The sequence below is a fragment of the Macrobrachium rosenbergii genome, chromosome 27, assembly GCF_040412425.1.
Source record: "Macrobrachium rosenbergii isolate ZJJX-2024 chromosome 27, ASM4041242v1, whole genome shotgun sequence".
Classification (NCBI taxonomy): domain Eukaryota; kingdom Metazoa; phylum Arthropoda; class Malacostraca; order Decapoda; family Palaemonidae; genus Macrobrachium; species Macrobrachium rosenbergii.
In genome coordinates this window covers 5,547,448-5,564,082 of record NC_089767.1, presented here as the reverse complement: position 1 = coordinate 5,564,082, position 16,635 = coordinate 5,547,448, and the positions used below count along the sequence as shown (strand labels likewise).

General features: G+C 39.3%; 1 protein-coding gene across 1 annotated transcript in view; it reads right to left on the bottom strand.

The window, feature by feature from the left end:
- The window catches only part of Ntan1 (N-terminal amidohydrolase 1), a 397,928-nt gene that overhangs the window by 290,370 nt on the left and 90,923 nt on the right, over window positions 1-16,635 (bottom strand). The window contains exon 3 of the mRNA XM_067128816.1: window positions 10,352-10,440. The gene's annotated coding sequence lies outside the window, so the exon portion shown is untranslated. The remainder of the gene's footprint in view (window positions 1-10,351; window positions 10,441-16,635) is intronic.

Here is a 16,635-nt window from a genome sequence, read left to right as displayed (position 1 = left end):
TCTTTCAAAGGGCGAATACCCTCTTCGAACATGAGTAAGTCTTTCAGAGGGTGAATGCCCTCTTCGAACTTAAGTAACCTTTCAGAGGGCGAATATCCTTTTCGAACTTAGGTAACCTTTCAAATGGCGAATACCCTTTTCGAACATAAGTAACCTTTCAAATGGCGAATACCCTTTTCGAACATAAATAACCTTTCAAAGGGCGAATACCCTCTTCGAACATAAGTAACCTTGCAGAGGGCAAATACCCTTTTCAAACTTAGGTAACCTTTCAAATGGCGAATACCCTTTTCGAACATAAGTAACCTTTCAAATGGCGAATACCCTTTTCGAACATAAGTAATCTTTCAAATGGCGAATACCCTTTTCGAACTCAAGTAATTTTTCAAAGAGCGAATACCCTTTTCGAACATGAGTAACCATTCAGAGGGCGAATACCCTTTTCGAACATAAGTAACCTTTCAAAGGGCAAATACCCGCTTCGAACTTAACACAAAGTTTAATAATAATAATAATAATAATAATAATAATAATAATAATAATAATAATAATAATAATAATAATAATAATAATGAAAAAATACTCACCACAAGTCTTGAAATGAAGAAACAAATCCACAGTTATGTATGTGTACATATTTTCAAAAATAAATCTCTACATATTTATTTTTAAATATATGTACCCATACATAACTTGGACCTGTTTCTCATATAATAATAATAATAATAATAATAATAATAATAATAATAATAATAATAATAATAATAATAATAATAATTTGTTATCACTTTCTTGCGATCTTAAACGGAAAAATAAAGCCTGAATAAACATACTATGAAAAAGTTAAGGTCCTCCTGGGGCCCTGTAAGTTCATAGGGCATGCGATGATCTCCTGTTTCTGCTATTAAGGACTTTATTTTTACAATAATAATAATAATAACAACATTCTACATATACACAAGGATTTCCTCACTTCGTGCTCATTATTATACAGTCTCCTTATAAATACAGTGACTCACATCCACCACACTCGCTCACACGCTCGGCAGCACGAGTGTCTTGCCCTAATGACAGAAAAGACATGTCTCCCTGCCCACTCTTATCTTAACATTCCCGTCTCTCCCTCTACCTTTTATCAGATTTTATGTTGTATGTTAGCGGAGGGACGTGTAGGCGTTAACTTATGCCTGGCAGTAATGACCACAAGGGAATCGTTAACTGCGAGATAACAATTATGGTAAAAAAACAATAAAAGAAGCGTATAATCAAGGCCACCGAAAATAGATATATCTTTTGGTGGTCTCGATATAATGCTGTATGAGCCGCGGCCCATGAAACTTTAACCACGGCTCGGTGGTGGCCTGGCCTATATCATTGCCAGACGCACGATTATGGCTAAATTTAACCTTAAATAAAATAAAAACTTATGGGGCTAGAGGGCTGCAATTTGATATGTCTGATGATTGGAGGGTGGATGATCAACATGCCAATTTGCAGCCCTCTAGATTCGGTAGTTTTTAAGATCTGAGGGCGGACAGAAAAAGTGCGGACGGACAGACAATGCCAGCTCAATAGTTTTCTTTTCAGAAAACTAAAAAAGTAAATGATAATATTAACAAATGCTACACGTGGAATCAAAAATAGAAGCGTCTCAAAAGTCCCTACACAAGTTGCAAAATCTTTTTGGCTAAAACTTGGAGCACAATAACATTCCATAATTATTCTGGCCACCTGTCACTGTCATAGTTGTAGCATGTATGACAACCGTTAGCCACAGAAAGGTCCCTTAAAGGACTCTGATTTCATTTGCAATTAGTAAAGAAAACATACAGATATGTCCATATAGAAATTATTATTATTATTATTATTATTATTATTATTATTATTATTATTATTATTATTATTATTCCAGTAGATGAAACCTATTCACATGGAACAAGCACACCAAAGGGGCCACTGACGTGAAATTCTTTAAGCTTCCAAAGAATGTTAGTTTCCACCTCCCACTGCAGTACACCCCACACTGCAGCAGTAACTGATCATGATACGAGCCAGTGATTTTTCACTGCCCTGGGAGAGACGCGAACCCGCGACATCTGAGATATGCCACGACACTAACCACTATACCAATAAAAAGTCTCTTTTTTTTTTTTGTTAACCTAGACATTCAGAAGCTGAAGCATGAAAGAAATAACCTGAAAGAAGTGTGCGGCCCACACTCTGCTGCCTCACCAGATTTAGCTGGTAAGGTCGGAGAGCGCCCTCTTGACCACGTGCTTCAGCATCACTGATGTCACCTGAACCACGTGGTCTGAGGCACCACATTTCCATCCGCACGCTACAGCAAGAGCGCATCAAATCTTGACAGCAAATCAGTGTACTCCGGGGCATCCGGTCTATGACTTCCCTCATTGGACGGGTTGGTATCGTTCTCGGCTAGCACTCTGCTGGGCCCGCGTTCGATTCTCCGACCGCGTTCGAATTTGCTCTCATCAGGGGTTAGCTACGGAACTGGAAGCAAACTATCGAGCCCGGATCAATCTAACATAAGGAATCATGCTAAAATTTGTAAAACCCATCCAAACGCCAACGACTTTAAAATTGTGGGAAAGGTGCGAAGTGAGGAGGAACTACTGGAATACATAATGATCAAACTGATCAGTCCAACACTCGACAACCAATCATCGTCAACACAGCTGTTTATTGCTTAATGTTTTTATTTATTTTTTCGAACCCCGTATGTCTTCTTCATTTATGTTGTCCTTTACGCCAGTCTAGCTTCACTACAAATATGGGTAGGTGTTCAGTGCCCCTTTGCTGTTTGGTCTTCCCCTTTTTTTCTTTTTTGCTCCCTGTTCTGCCTAAGATATAAATAAGGCGAAAGTAAGTAAGTATACCTTAGTTTAACCAGACCACTGAGTTGATTAACAGCTCTCCTAGGGCTGGCCCGAAGGATTAAGACTTATTTTACATGGCTAAGAACCAATTGGTTACCTAGCAACGGGACCTACAGCTTATTGTGGAATCCGAACCACATTATAGCGAGGAATGAATTTCTATCACCAGAAAAAAATTCCTCTAATTCTTCATTGGCCAGTCGGAGATTCGAACTCACGGCCAGCAGAGTGCTAGCTGAGAACGGAACCCACCCGCCCAACGAGGAAATATAAATTTTGAATATACCTTTCACATTATATATACAAGTGTTTATTGTTTTTAACCACTTTTTCAGCCTTGAAAATGCATCAAGCGATGCGAAACGTCGGCTCTTGAATAAATGTATGCAATTAGAACGCCTTCCCATGAACTCTTGATCGTGTATCATCCGAGCTGCTGCCCGTGCCTTCTGATGTAAATATACAAATATATATATATATATATATATATATATATATATATATATATATATATATATATATATATATATATATATATATATATATATATATATATATATAAACTTCCATCAGGAAAATAACAGTAATTCAATATGTAACCTGAGCGTATGGCAACGAGGAAAACGAAACCAAGCACAGCAAGTGCTCTCCCACTCACTCGAAGGCATTTGCAAGCAAATCACAGGCAACGAAACAAAAGATCACGAAGACGACTTGGTTCCGCGAGCAGCAGTTAAATTTAAAAGTGGTATGTGACCTGTTCTAATGCATACAAAGGTCATTAATACTTTTCAAGGCAGGTCTTCCGGCGAGGAACAGCTAGCTAGCTGTCTACGACTACATCAGGTAACTGGTTAAACCAAGGAGAGGCGAAGGACATTAACGAGTTTGACTGAGATTCTTCAGTTTTTCTTCTTTTTGTTTTTAAGTGTCATTCGACCGTCTTTGCCAGTGGGGTCGAACGTGTAGAGAATCTGGGCTGAGATTGGTGTTATTTTCCTTTCTTAGATGTGTTGGTGCCTTTAAGTAGAGGCCTAATGTCTTATAATAATATAATATATATATATATATATATATATATATATATATATATATATATATATATATATATATATATATATATATATATATTATCTTCGTGAACATATAGTAAATCAAAATTTTACTCCACCTATGAAGATTCTTTGCAAAAGAAATTGCACGAGACAGAATGAAACCTGACTGAAGTAACCTCCTCCTGACAGTTAGCTCTCTCTGTCTCTCTCTCTCTCTCTCTCTCTCTCTCTGTCTCTCTCTCTCTCTCTCTCTCTCTCTCTCACTGCTGAACGAGGAAAGAGTCGTTGGCGCTTTTAAAGAATGATGCCTCGCTAACATGCTCGATCGATACCGACAGTGAAAGTTCGTAATATGTCACATCACATGTCTTCCCTTGATGAAAATGCAGTCAGTCAGCTGCTGCGGCCGTTTCTGTTCTTGCTTTCCCTACAGAAGTATTTAGATGAAAATAAACTGGAAACGAAGGACAACGGATCGTCTTTATTTTCTCGTTTTAGTTCACATGTGAAACGCCCACGAACTGAATTATTTCGAGGATGAAATACAAAACGAATGCAGGAGAAGGAATGTAGGGCTGTTTCAGTCCTGTCATTCTGAAGTCTGTCGATTAGATTTTGTTTATTTTATACGCTTTGTATACTACTACAATAATTGGGAAGAAACATTTACATATGCAATAAATGAAAATACTGAGCATGCTAAAATATACATAAATACATATCGATATACATGAGCGAATTTTGAATGTGTGCTGTTCTCCAGAAATAATTTCTTTGTTTTCTGAAAAGAAAACTGTTGTGCAGACTTTGTCTGTCCGTCCGCCCTCAGATCTTTAAAACTACTGAGGCTAGAGGGCTGCAAATTGGTATGTTGATCATCCACCCTCCAATCATCATACATACCAAATTGCAGTCCTCTAGCCTCAGTAGTTTTTATTTTATTTAAGGTTAAAGTTAGCCATAATCGTGTGTCTGGCAACGATACAAGACAGGCCACCACCAGCCCCGTACGAGTTAAAGTATCACAGGCAGCGCTTAATACAGCAATATACCGAGGCCACCGAAAGATAGATCTATTTTCGGTGGCCTTGATTATACACTGTACAGAAAACTCGATTGCGCTGAAGAAACTTAGGCGTATATTTTATTTATTTTTTTTTTTTCTTTTTTACCACAGCTCACGCAGAAAGCGAGCGTGGAGTCAGTCGGACAGAGGCGCCTGCTTCTCTCAAAAAAAAAAGAAAAGAAACAAGAAAAAAAAAGATTACCCGCCAGAGAACTAATCGATGTAATAGACTCCGTGAATCATCCTCCTGAAATCACAAAAAATACATAATAGGGCCGCTTTGCCTCGCCCGCTCCGCTGCTGAATGGGGCTTGGCTCTGCTCGACTGTACACTTGTTTCAGCACCCGTTTCAGAGCTCGTCTAACGCTTGCCATCACCGTCATAATTATATATATATATATATATATATATATATATATATATATATATATATATATATATATATATATATATATATATATATATATATATATATATATATATATATATATACTAGCTGACCAACCCTGCTTATGTTGGTTTCCATTTACAGCTAGGTCGGCTGGAGGGGGTTAGGCTAGATCAAACAATGGACTTTTCAAATGCAAGAGCAGTGTTCTACGTCTGAGATACGGCACCTGGTAAATATTCAGTATTTATAAACAGTCTGATCTTGGGTCCCCCTTCAGGTAAGGTCCTTTTCCCTTCCCTACTCATGTACTGAACAGTCCGGTATATACTTTACACATCTCCTCTTCTCTTCCTTCTTACATCTGACAACACTGATATTATTCTCTCTCTCTCTTATTACATTTATGGTAGAAGAGGCTCTTTAGGTATGGCAAGCAGTCTTTCCAGGTTTTCCTAGAGGGCCTCTACAATCTCACAGTATTGTCCTCAAGTCTTGGGCGTTGCTACAGCGCCTACCCATGGTCTTAAACTTCCTACTGCTTCTTTTAATGATGGGTTTTGTCAGCGCAATACAGAGCTGAATTCATTCTCCATCGTTGAATTATCATATTAAAGACAAAGCCTTGTTCAGTAACGATTACAGATGTGCTTACTTGGTAAAACTGGAGGCTTCCAATCTTTGCAAAAGGAATGAATCTGCTTTGACCAGGAATGATTCGAACCAAGAGCTGTGGCTGAGAGAGTTTATGCCTCAGCTAACGAATAACCTTACTATAAAGGAGCCCTTTCCGGTACAACTCAAGGGCATGAACACTGCCCTAATATGGAAGACCGCAGTATCTGCAAAAATACAAAACTGAGAAAAATGGTAGATGCTGCAGCTTTCCCTTGCCTCACTACTGATTTTGCAAATACTGCAAATGGGACCCCCTAGATAAAGCATTGAAGAATCATTCTGAAACTGCAGTAACTTGTGTATTAGTGTTTCACGAGCCCAGTAGGTGGCATATCACAATTTCGAAAATTTTGCAAATACTGCAGTTTTCCATTTTAGGGCAGAATAGTTGTATGGTCCCAGAACTGCACTTTCTAGCGTGCTCTCAACATCTAGATCCTCCTTTGCTTATACCTGGTGGCTCTGCAACACACTATCGAAATGGGATGGCTTTTGTGTTTGACAGTAAGAAAAACAATGAGGAATTCAGTATGCCTCATTCCTCTTTTACTGAAGCTAGACTAAGAACTGTCTTTTACTCAGCCTTCATGCCTACGAAAGTGTAGAGCCAAATTACAGTTTCCTAATTTATCAGCTTCAGATATGTTTTATCTTTCGTAAGTTATCCAGAAGTGGTTCTTTTTTCACTTGCTTGGCAATTGGCAATGTTACTCCATTTGGTACATGTGGTTGGGGCAGCTCTAACCCTAAAGGTTATCCCCGTTTCTATAATTCCCACATTATCTAAACTTTTTGGATGTATCAGCAAAACGCCTGAATGCCTATGCTCAAGGAAATTACCTGTTCCCCAGTTTGCAATTTGGCTTTCCAATGTCCTGGGTGCTGTGGTGCTCTGCTTTCAGTTTCAAGCGTCACATAAAAATCTAGATTCTGGTCGTGAAGTTCAAATGGCTGGTCTTTACTGCAGTACTGATTTTGACCAGGTTAGTCATGAAGTCCTCTTTTCCAAACTTAGGCATTTGGAACTTGGCGAATAATTTTTTAGCACCTTTTGTAGATGATGCTGCCCTCTTTGCACTGATCCCGTCCACTGTCAACCTTCGGTTGCTGAGTCTATTAACAAAGATTGCAATAAAATTGGTGCAATATACAAATTTTGGAGGATGAAATCAAACCATGACATAACTCCAGGCCATCGGATCATTTCACTGACAGTGTTTCTCTAACTACTCACAACTAATCTCAAATCAACATAAAAGGTTAAAGGAAGAGTGTATAAGACATTACTGATACCAGCTTTGATGTCTGGAGCAGAAACATGGCCGGTAAAGAGAGTGCAAGAGAAGAAACTGGATGCGGCAGAGATGAAAATACTCAGGTGGATGTGTGGAGTAAAAAAAAATGGACAGGATAAAAAATGAATGAGTAAGAGGAACTACTAAAGTCGTCGAACTATCAAAGAAGGCCCAGGAAAGAAGACTGCAGTGGTACGGCCATGTGATGAGAAGGGAAGAGGCATATGCAGGGGGGAGGCTGATGCAGATGGAGGTGCCTGGTGGGAGAGAGAAAGAGAGGAAGGCCGAAGCAGCGAGGGTGGATGGATGTAGATAGAGAAGATTTGAGAGACGAACAATTGTCAGAGGACGATGTGTTTGGCCGAGCCAGATGGAGGAAAGCTGTCAGAAGCATCGACCACGCACAGAAGTGGGAAAAGATGCAGAGAGAGAAGAGAGAAGAAGAATTAATCTCAAATTCTAGGTATCGTTCTTGACTGAAAAATCACTACTGAGAAACATATGCGTCTATCTCTTCTTTATTTGCAAAACACTTGGCATGATGAGAAAGCGTTTTAAGATTCTTGGAGACGTCTGTCATGAGGAAATGTTTCAAATCTTTTACTCTTCCAGGTTTTAAATACTGCTTCCTTGTTTGGTCTTCAGCAGCTGACTGGCGTCTTAAGTTGTTGGACAGTAACTTGAGTTTTCTGAAATTTCTTATCCCTGGTCTTTCTTAGGCCAAAGGCCAAGCACTGGGACCTATGGGATCATTCAGCGCTGAAACGGATATTGACAGTAAGAAGGTTTGAAAGGTGTAACAGGAGGAAAACCTCAAAGCAGTTGCACTAAGAATCAATTGTTAGGAGAGGGTGGAAAGTAAGATGGAAGAAAGAGTTTGAAAGGAGGTACAGTAAATGGAATGAAAGGAGTTGCAGCAAGGATGCTGCAAAGACCTTTAAGTAATGCCTACAGTGCACCCCATGAGGTGCACTGACGGCACTATCCCCCTGCGGGAACCACCTCCAATGAATCAACCTCATCTCCACTCGTGGTAGCCATTTTACCAAATCTTCCTCAAATCTTTCACGCTTATCTTAACATGCAAAGTCTCTTCACGCCACATACACCACACATCACCACATCTTCCCCCATCGGTCACATTCAACAACCACTCTTCACTCCCATAAAGGAAAGTGGGCTCAATAATGGGTTCATACGTTCCAAATTTTGCAACCCTAAGAACTCTTCCTCGCTTTCAAAAGTTCTGCTGAGATCCTGATGCCTTCTTTGTTTTGACCTGTTCTGAAATTCACCTCTTCTCTCGCCCTACCATCCTTTACATTTATTCCTAAATACCTACATAAATGATTCCCTTATACTCTTTGTACTCTAAAACAACGCTCACTGCCTAACTTGTCCTTCTACAATACTTAAAAAGGGTTACCCATCGCCATATAACAAAATATAAAACAAGTTAAAAATGCGCCTAAGTTTCTTCAGCGCAAACGAGTGTTGTGTACAGCGTATAATCAAGGCCACTGAAAATAGATCTCTCTTTCGGTGGTCTCGGTATAATGCTGTACGAACCGTGGCCCATGAAGCTTTAACCACGGGTCAGTGGTGGCCTATGCTATGTAGTTGCCAGAAGCATGGTTATGGCTAACTTTAACCTTAAATAAAATAAAAACTACTGAGGCTAGAGGGCTGCAATTTGGTATGTTTGATGGTTGGAGGGTGGATGATCAACTTACCAATTTGCAGCCCTCTAGCCTCAGTAGTTTTTAAGATCTGAGGGCCGACAGGAAAAAGTGCGGACGGACAGACAAAGCCAGCACAATAGTTTTCTTTTACAGAAAACTAAAAATAGGCAGGGACTCATATTATCCAACTCATACTTTGGATACTTGCTGTGAGGATATTTTCACATAATAAAAGTGAGAGGAAGCCAGAATTACGTAATGACACCTTTGCTTGTCTCATTTCATAAGCTTTGAGTCCACACAGTCCCTGATGAAACTAATCAATGTAGAGGTCACCTTTCATAAAAATAACACTGTAAAAAGCATAAGTTCTTTGTAAAATATGGATACTGATTCATTTCATTTGGGCCAGACAATGAAGGAATTAAATGTCGAAACAAATCAACATAAATATTCAGTTAGAGATGAGCAAAAGAATAATGCTCTTATTTTGCACGGAGGTGAAAAAATTACATAAGACTGTTTAGTCCCAGAGTGGTATAATAAGATGTAAAAATATCATGTCTATAAAACTCTCAGGATCTACAATAATACAGAATAATACAGGAAAATTACAGTAAACTTGACCCCATTCTCCACAAGATGTTCGAAGGACTAGAAAGGAAACGAACGAATCTCAATAATTCTCGTTAATTCTCTCCGCAAAAGATTTGAATACATAGAATTTATGCCAAGGGCCAAGCACTGGGACCTATGACGTCAATCAGCGCTGAAACGGAAACTGACAGTAGAAAGGTTAGAAAGGCGTAACAGGAGGAAAACCTCAAAGGAGTTGCACTACGAATCACTTGTTAGAAGAAGGTCGAAAGTAAGGTGGAAGAAAGAGCATTTGAAAGGAGGTACAGTAAAAGGAATGAAAGGGGTTGCAGCTAGGGGCCTAAGGATGGCACGCTGCAAAGAACCTTAAGTAATGCCTACAGCGCACCGCTTGAGGTGTACTGAAGGCATTGCCCCCTTCGGTGAAAAGTTGCACTTGCGACGAACCCATTTGAAACTGAATCGTAGCGGATGTCTGGGAGGAAATGATGCACACACAAGCATACAGGCACGCATATATAATGAAATATATTATAATCTAGATTATGCACCAACCTACATGATGAAATTCCCAATAGCAAACTACATACTAAGGTAAAAAAAAAAAAAAACACACATGCACACAAACGCATACTTACACAAACTCACAATCGCATAAACACAACATCGTTAAGTACAGTTGATTACCATACCTGTATATCTGAGATGTCATCAAAAACATGAGGTCTACGACAATTCTTTCTGTCACCTCTGGGCATCGCGGGCATCGTGCGTCCTCAACCTAAGAGAGAGAATAAAGTAAAAATAAAGGAAAACAAGTAATAAATGCGCCGAAGTTTCTTCGGCGCAATCGAGTTTTCTGCACAGCAGCTACAGCTCATGATCAAGGCCACCGAAAATAGATCTATCTTTCGGTGGTCTCGGTATAATGCTGTATGAGTTGCGGCCCATGAAACTTTAACCACGGCCAGGTGGTGGCCTATCTTATATCGTTGACAGAAGCACGATTATGGCTAAATTTAACCTTAAATAAAATAAAAACTACTGAGGTTAGAGGGCTGCAATTTGGTCTGTTTGATGATTGGAGGGTGGATGATCAACATACCAATTTGCAGCCCTCTAGCCTTAGCAGTTTTTAAGGTCTGATGGCGGACAGAAAAGTGCGGATGGCCAGACAAAGCCGGTACAATATTTTTCTTTTACAGAAAACTAAGAGAGTAAAAACAAAAATGTGTATTAGTGTCGTTCAAATAAAAGTGAACAGCGTGTGTGTGTGTGTGTTGACATTAAAAGTAATAAGTAATGACAAAGGAAATGACAGCGAGACTCAAGTAGTAAATAATGAAAGAGGAAATGACAGCAAAACTCATTTCTATATCCTTATACTCTGCCACCAATACAAAGCGACGTGCTTCATCATTTTGATCCCAATTCCGGGGCTTTAAGTTATATTAAAAAATTTTTTAAATCTTGCTACTGATATGTCGAAAATACCTTCATACAACGCTGGAGAATCAGTGGCGCCTATATATTAGATTATTCATACAATCATCGAATATCCACAGAACTACAGCAAGAATTTAAGAGGTCCCCGAATCTGACTGCTGAGATAAGCCTTCGGTTACCCCAAACCGACACTGAATATTCACCTTCCAGAGTATTTGAGGTCAAGAAACGTATAATAAAATTCTGTGATTGGCTCGAGAGAGAGAGAGAGAGAGAGAGAGAGAGAGAGAGAGAGAGAGAGAGAGAGTGTGTGTTTTCATTCACGAACGGCAAAATTCAGCATCTGATGTGAGGTACATCAGAAGTGGGCAGATCGATCGTCGAATGGTTGAAAGAGGACTGATGTAAAAGCGACTATTTATTGGTTTAAAAAGACCGGAGGTCCACACCAGCCCTCATAATCCCTCTGGCACTATACCACCCCTACAGTTTTAGGTGCTGGCATAAACCAGCCTAATCTAACCCAACCATGTAAACAAAACTATTAAAATTTGAGGTGGATTACCTAGTAAGCGAATTTACAGGGAATGTTAAAAAAGTCAATGGACTCAATTGCATCCTCTCTCTCTCTCTCTCTCTTTCTCTACAGACTGACATAGTAAGACATACAGTCCATTAAAGTGTTTACCTCTCACTCTCTCTCTCTCTCTCTCTCTCTCTCTCTCTCTCTCTCTCTCTCTCTCCTACAGTCTGACAGAGTAAGATTCACAGTTCATTTAAGTGTCTCTCTCTCTCTCTCTCTCTCTCTCTATATATATATATATATATATATATATATATATATATATATATATATATATATATATATATATATATATATATATATATTATACACATACATATATATATATATGTATATACTGACAGACTAAGATATACAGTCCATTAAAGTGTTGCACACACACACTCTCTCTCTACAGACTGACAGAGTAACGTATACAATTCATATAAGTTTCTCTCTCTCTCTCTCTCTCTCTCTCTCTCTCTCTCTCTCTCTCTCTCTCTCTCTCTCTCTCTCTCTTTACACTGACAGAGTAAGATATACAGCACATTAAAATATTACTCTGTCTCTCTCCAGACTGACAGAGTACGATAATACAGTTCATTAAAGTGTTTCTCTTTCTCTCTCTCTCTCTCTCTCTCTCTCTCTCTCTGGAAGCACAGGCAGAAGCCATGGCAGCAGCAGTCTTAACCAGATAGGACCGGCTGGAAAGGGAAAATAATGACGTGAAAATAATTGGTGGAGCCAGAAACGCGCGGCGGCAAGAGAAAGGCATCCCAAGTCAAGTGCAGGCGTTCCCGAGCAGCAAAAGATCAGTATAGCGGCACTTCCGAAGAGAGAGAGAGAGAGAGAGAGAGAGAGAGAGAGAGAGAGAGAGAGAGAGAGAGAGAGAGAGAGAGAGAGAGAGAGGTTTGCCAGCGTTGTTTTAGTCGAATTCTCAGTATCAACTAAGAATCGAGGTTTGTCGCCTATGAACTTGTTTATTTATACATATACTAGCTGACCAACACGGCGCTGACAGGGAAAACTCTGAATGACAACCGATAAACGCTATCTCTCTCTCTCTCTCTCTCTCTCTCTCTTTCCCTAATCAAGTTTGGTTGAAATTGCTCAATGCCTTTCAGAGTTATGCTGGAACATACACACATACATACATCCATTTATATGTATATATATTATATATATATATATATATATATATATATATATATATATATATATATATATATGTATATAGTGTGCGCATGTGTATTGTTACAAGACTTGGGATACACTTCACTTAAATCATCATAAACTCCTCGACTCTCGTAACAGCTTTTGCTAAAAGCCAACCAACCAATGGCTTCAAAAGCAACGGGTTATCTGTTTGTGCCAGAGGCACACAAAAACAGCAAAAGTTGAATAACAGAACTGAAATTAGACTTTTAATGTCTGACTCAGGGGCTACACGAGTGTGTAAATACACAGCTCGGAGCAGAGTCCATAATTTGCCAGACCTTAAAAGGAAAATAAATATGTACGCTTGAGACTTGGGAAACTAGAAGGGAAGAATAGAAACGTGAAATATCACTTTACAAAGGTGAATTTATCAACAATTAAAACGTCCGGGAAAAGAAGACATGACTGTTAGAAATGGCACCTTTCATGACCGTACCACATTATTGTAAGGAATGGAATATAGAATTTAGACCAAAGGCCAAGCACTGTGATCTATGAGGTCATTCAGTGCTGGAAAGGAAATTGAGAGTAAGTAGGTTTGAAAGGTGCAGCAGGAGGGAAACCTTGCAGTTGCACTATGAAATAATTGTTAGCAGAGGGGTTGCAGCTAGGGACTGAATGGACGCTGTGAAGAACCTTATGTAATGCCTACAGTGCACCCCGTGAGGTGCATTGACGGCACTACCCTTCCACGGTGGCCTGAAAAACATTTCATCTGACAGTTAATCAAGACTGAGAGAATGATATGAGAAAAAGGGAAAGAATCACTTCCACCCACAATTATTCCAGGGTGAACTCGGTGCCTGATAGTCATAGGAAACACCCTTAACACTAAACCTGACCTAGCTGACTTAAACTTACTCTTAACATTAAAATATCCTCATGGGGGAACACGTGACAACAATAACCAATTTTTCAAACAGCAAACGAGTATATCCACTGTTCCAGACAAAGTTCTCCTTCCGTTAACACGATTGTTTAAATAGGACCCTTACCATAAGTCAAACAAGCATATGCCTTGTACTGTATCAATTCACAGAGAGGAAGAAACCCACTCGTCAGCTCCACTGTCAAGGATCCTAGGCACAATACAAGCTTTCCACAGAATGCTTACCTTTATACACAGTCATGAAACCCTTGAAAAATGTTCATGATAACAGCGGGAGTCAGTAGACATGAAGACACTAGACCAGTGATTCTTAAACTGGGGGGCGCCAGAAGCTTCCAAGGGGGGCCCAAGCAGGTTTGCCAGATGGTGCCTATTGTTTTTTTAACTTGTGATGTTAAATGCAAAATTGCCATAAAAATTATCACTGCTTCCATATGTTTTCTAATTTTTATCTCAAAAAATGCCACAAAGATTAAGTTAAATTTGGTTCCATCATGTCTTTGTTTTACCGGCTTTCTATGAACACTGTTTATTCCATCGAAATATAGTACAGTGCACACTTACAAAAATTTAACAGTAATGAAACAAAAATCTGTCATTCAACCATATACTCATATAAGCAATGAAGTATATTAGTATACAAATAGACAACATATTGTTTATAGTTTGCAAAACTTTCAGAGGTAGAAGGGCGTGGGATCTATACATAATGCAGAGGGGGGCGCAAGGCAAAAAAAGTTTAAGAACCGCTGCACGAGATACACTCTATAGAAGTGTATTGTTCTGGCAACTGCAAGTTTCCTCATGAGTGACAATGGAAACTGTACGAAAGGCCTCATATATATATAACAGTGATAAAATTAATGCAACTTGTTTTGGGTCATTTGTGTTTCCTTTACTAGAATACTGTTCTCCGGTGTGGATGTCTGCTTCTGCCAGGGATTCATCTCTTTTAGAGTGGTTCGTGGTGTAGGCTTCTGTTTCCTAACAGCAGCACTTATGACTTGGACCATCGATGGATGGTCTCTTGTCTGTCAATTTTTCTGAAGTTGTATTTTAACAGAGATCTTGCACAGTTTCAATTAATCCCTGATCCCCTTTTCCTGCCGAGAGCAACCAGGTTCGCTGAACAGCAGTTCCAATATGCAGCAAATGTGCCTTGCTGTAGAACTCCTCAGTTCCAGAGGTCCTTTATTCCTCGCACCGTTGGACTGTGGAACAGCCTCCCTTCAGAGGATGTCGTGCAGTTGGAACTTCAGAAGTTCAAGCTAAGATGCACTTTGTTACTACCCTAATACTATTCTCCTTGCATTTCAATACATTTTTATCTATTTATTAATTTATGTTTTTCTTTTTTTTAATAAGAAAGATCTCCTCTTTCTATATTTCCCTTTACCTCCTGTTAATTCTTCCTAATGAACATCTTTAGAAGCTTGAATTTCAAGTCAATGGCCCCTTTGGTGGGCTTGTTTCACCTGAGTAGTAATGGTAAAACCCACTCAAAAAAGGCCTCCAGAAGACTAAGTGTGGCCCAGCCAGATGAATGACGTAATGAACACTGAAAAAGCTACCAGTGACTTCCAGACAGATCACCGAGACTCTCCATGGAACTGAATTTGTAGTAGAATGCTGAAAGGTAACGGCTGATTGGCTGACACTAGAATGCAGGATCTAGAATGTAGAATCTACTTTGCAAAATGTACTCTATTCCTCAGCTGTGAGGACCAAGTGAATTCTCCTTGGCGATGGCCACGCCCCCTTTTCCTCACACAACATGGAATAAAAAGCAAAAACCTTCCATGGGATAGTATTGCGACAAGGAGTCAAAAAACAGTAATTCCTTGACTTGGCTGGAAATTTTAAGAATTATAAAATTATAACACTTTTGTTAGATGGCAAGGCTTACTTGGGTTTGTGACTATATATATATATATATATTATATATATATATATATATATATATATATATATATATATATATATATAATATATGCATTTATATATTATTTGGGCATGTTTTCTCTTTTGAAATTTCTATTGAAGATAATGGCATCGTTTGCACATACTATCTTCTCATCAAGACTGTGAATCCATCTTTATTTCTTTTTCTCTTCTGGCAAGCTTCTCAAGAATAAGGAAAAATTATTCGAGATTCTTTCCATTTACTTCTTTTTTTAGTCGGCAGACTGTTTCCCCACCTCTCAGCGGCATCATCAGGACTGAATTACAAATCGACATACAGGGTTTTCATTACTACACGCAGGCATTTGAATTTCAAACATGACGTCACTCGGGTGCTGAATTTCTACTGGTCAGAGGGTCTCATTCTCTCGCTGGTGGTTTGAGCGGCAGCATGGGCATTCCTGGTGCTCCGTAAGACGCGTCCTATGCTGCAGCTTGCAGCCAATGGGGTGATTCCCGTCTCTGGCTGTTAGTAATAGTGTTTCAGCAATCCAATGACGTCACAGTTGAAATTCAAACGTCTGCATGCAGTAATAAAAACCTTGTATGTCAATTTGTAATCCAGTCCTGATGACGCTGCCAAGGGGTGGGGAAATGTAAGAATCTCGAATAATATCTCCTTATTCCTGAGGACCTTGCCAGAAAAGCAACAGAAGTATAACCTGACTCAAAGTCTTGATAAGAAGATAGTATTTCCGAACAATGCTGCTGACTTCAAAAGACTATATATATCTATAAAATATTTAGGTATTTCTACAGAGGTCAGAGGTGCTCAATAATTCAGAAGGTTCAGAGGAGACTCTTTATTTCCAAGCTTTCAGAGGTGCGTCTACCTCCATCTTACAGGGTCGTTGAGGATTTGGGTAGATGCACCTCTGAAAGCTTGCAAACAAAGAATC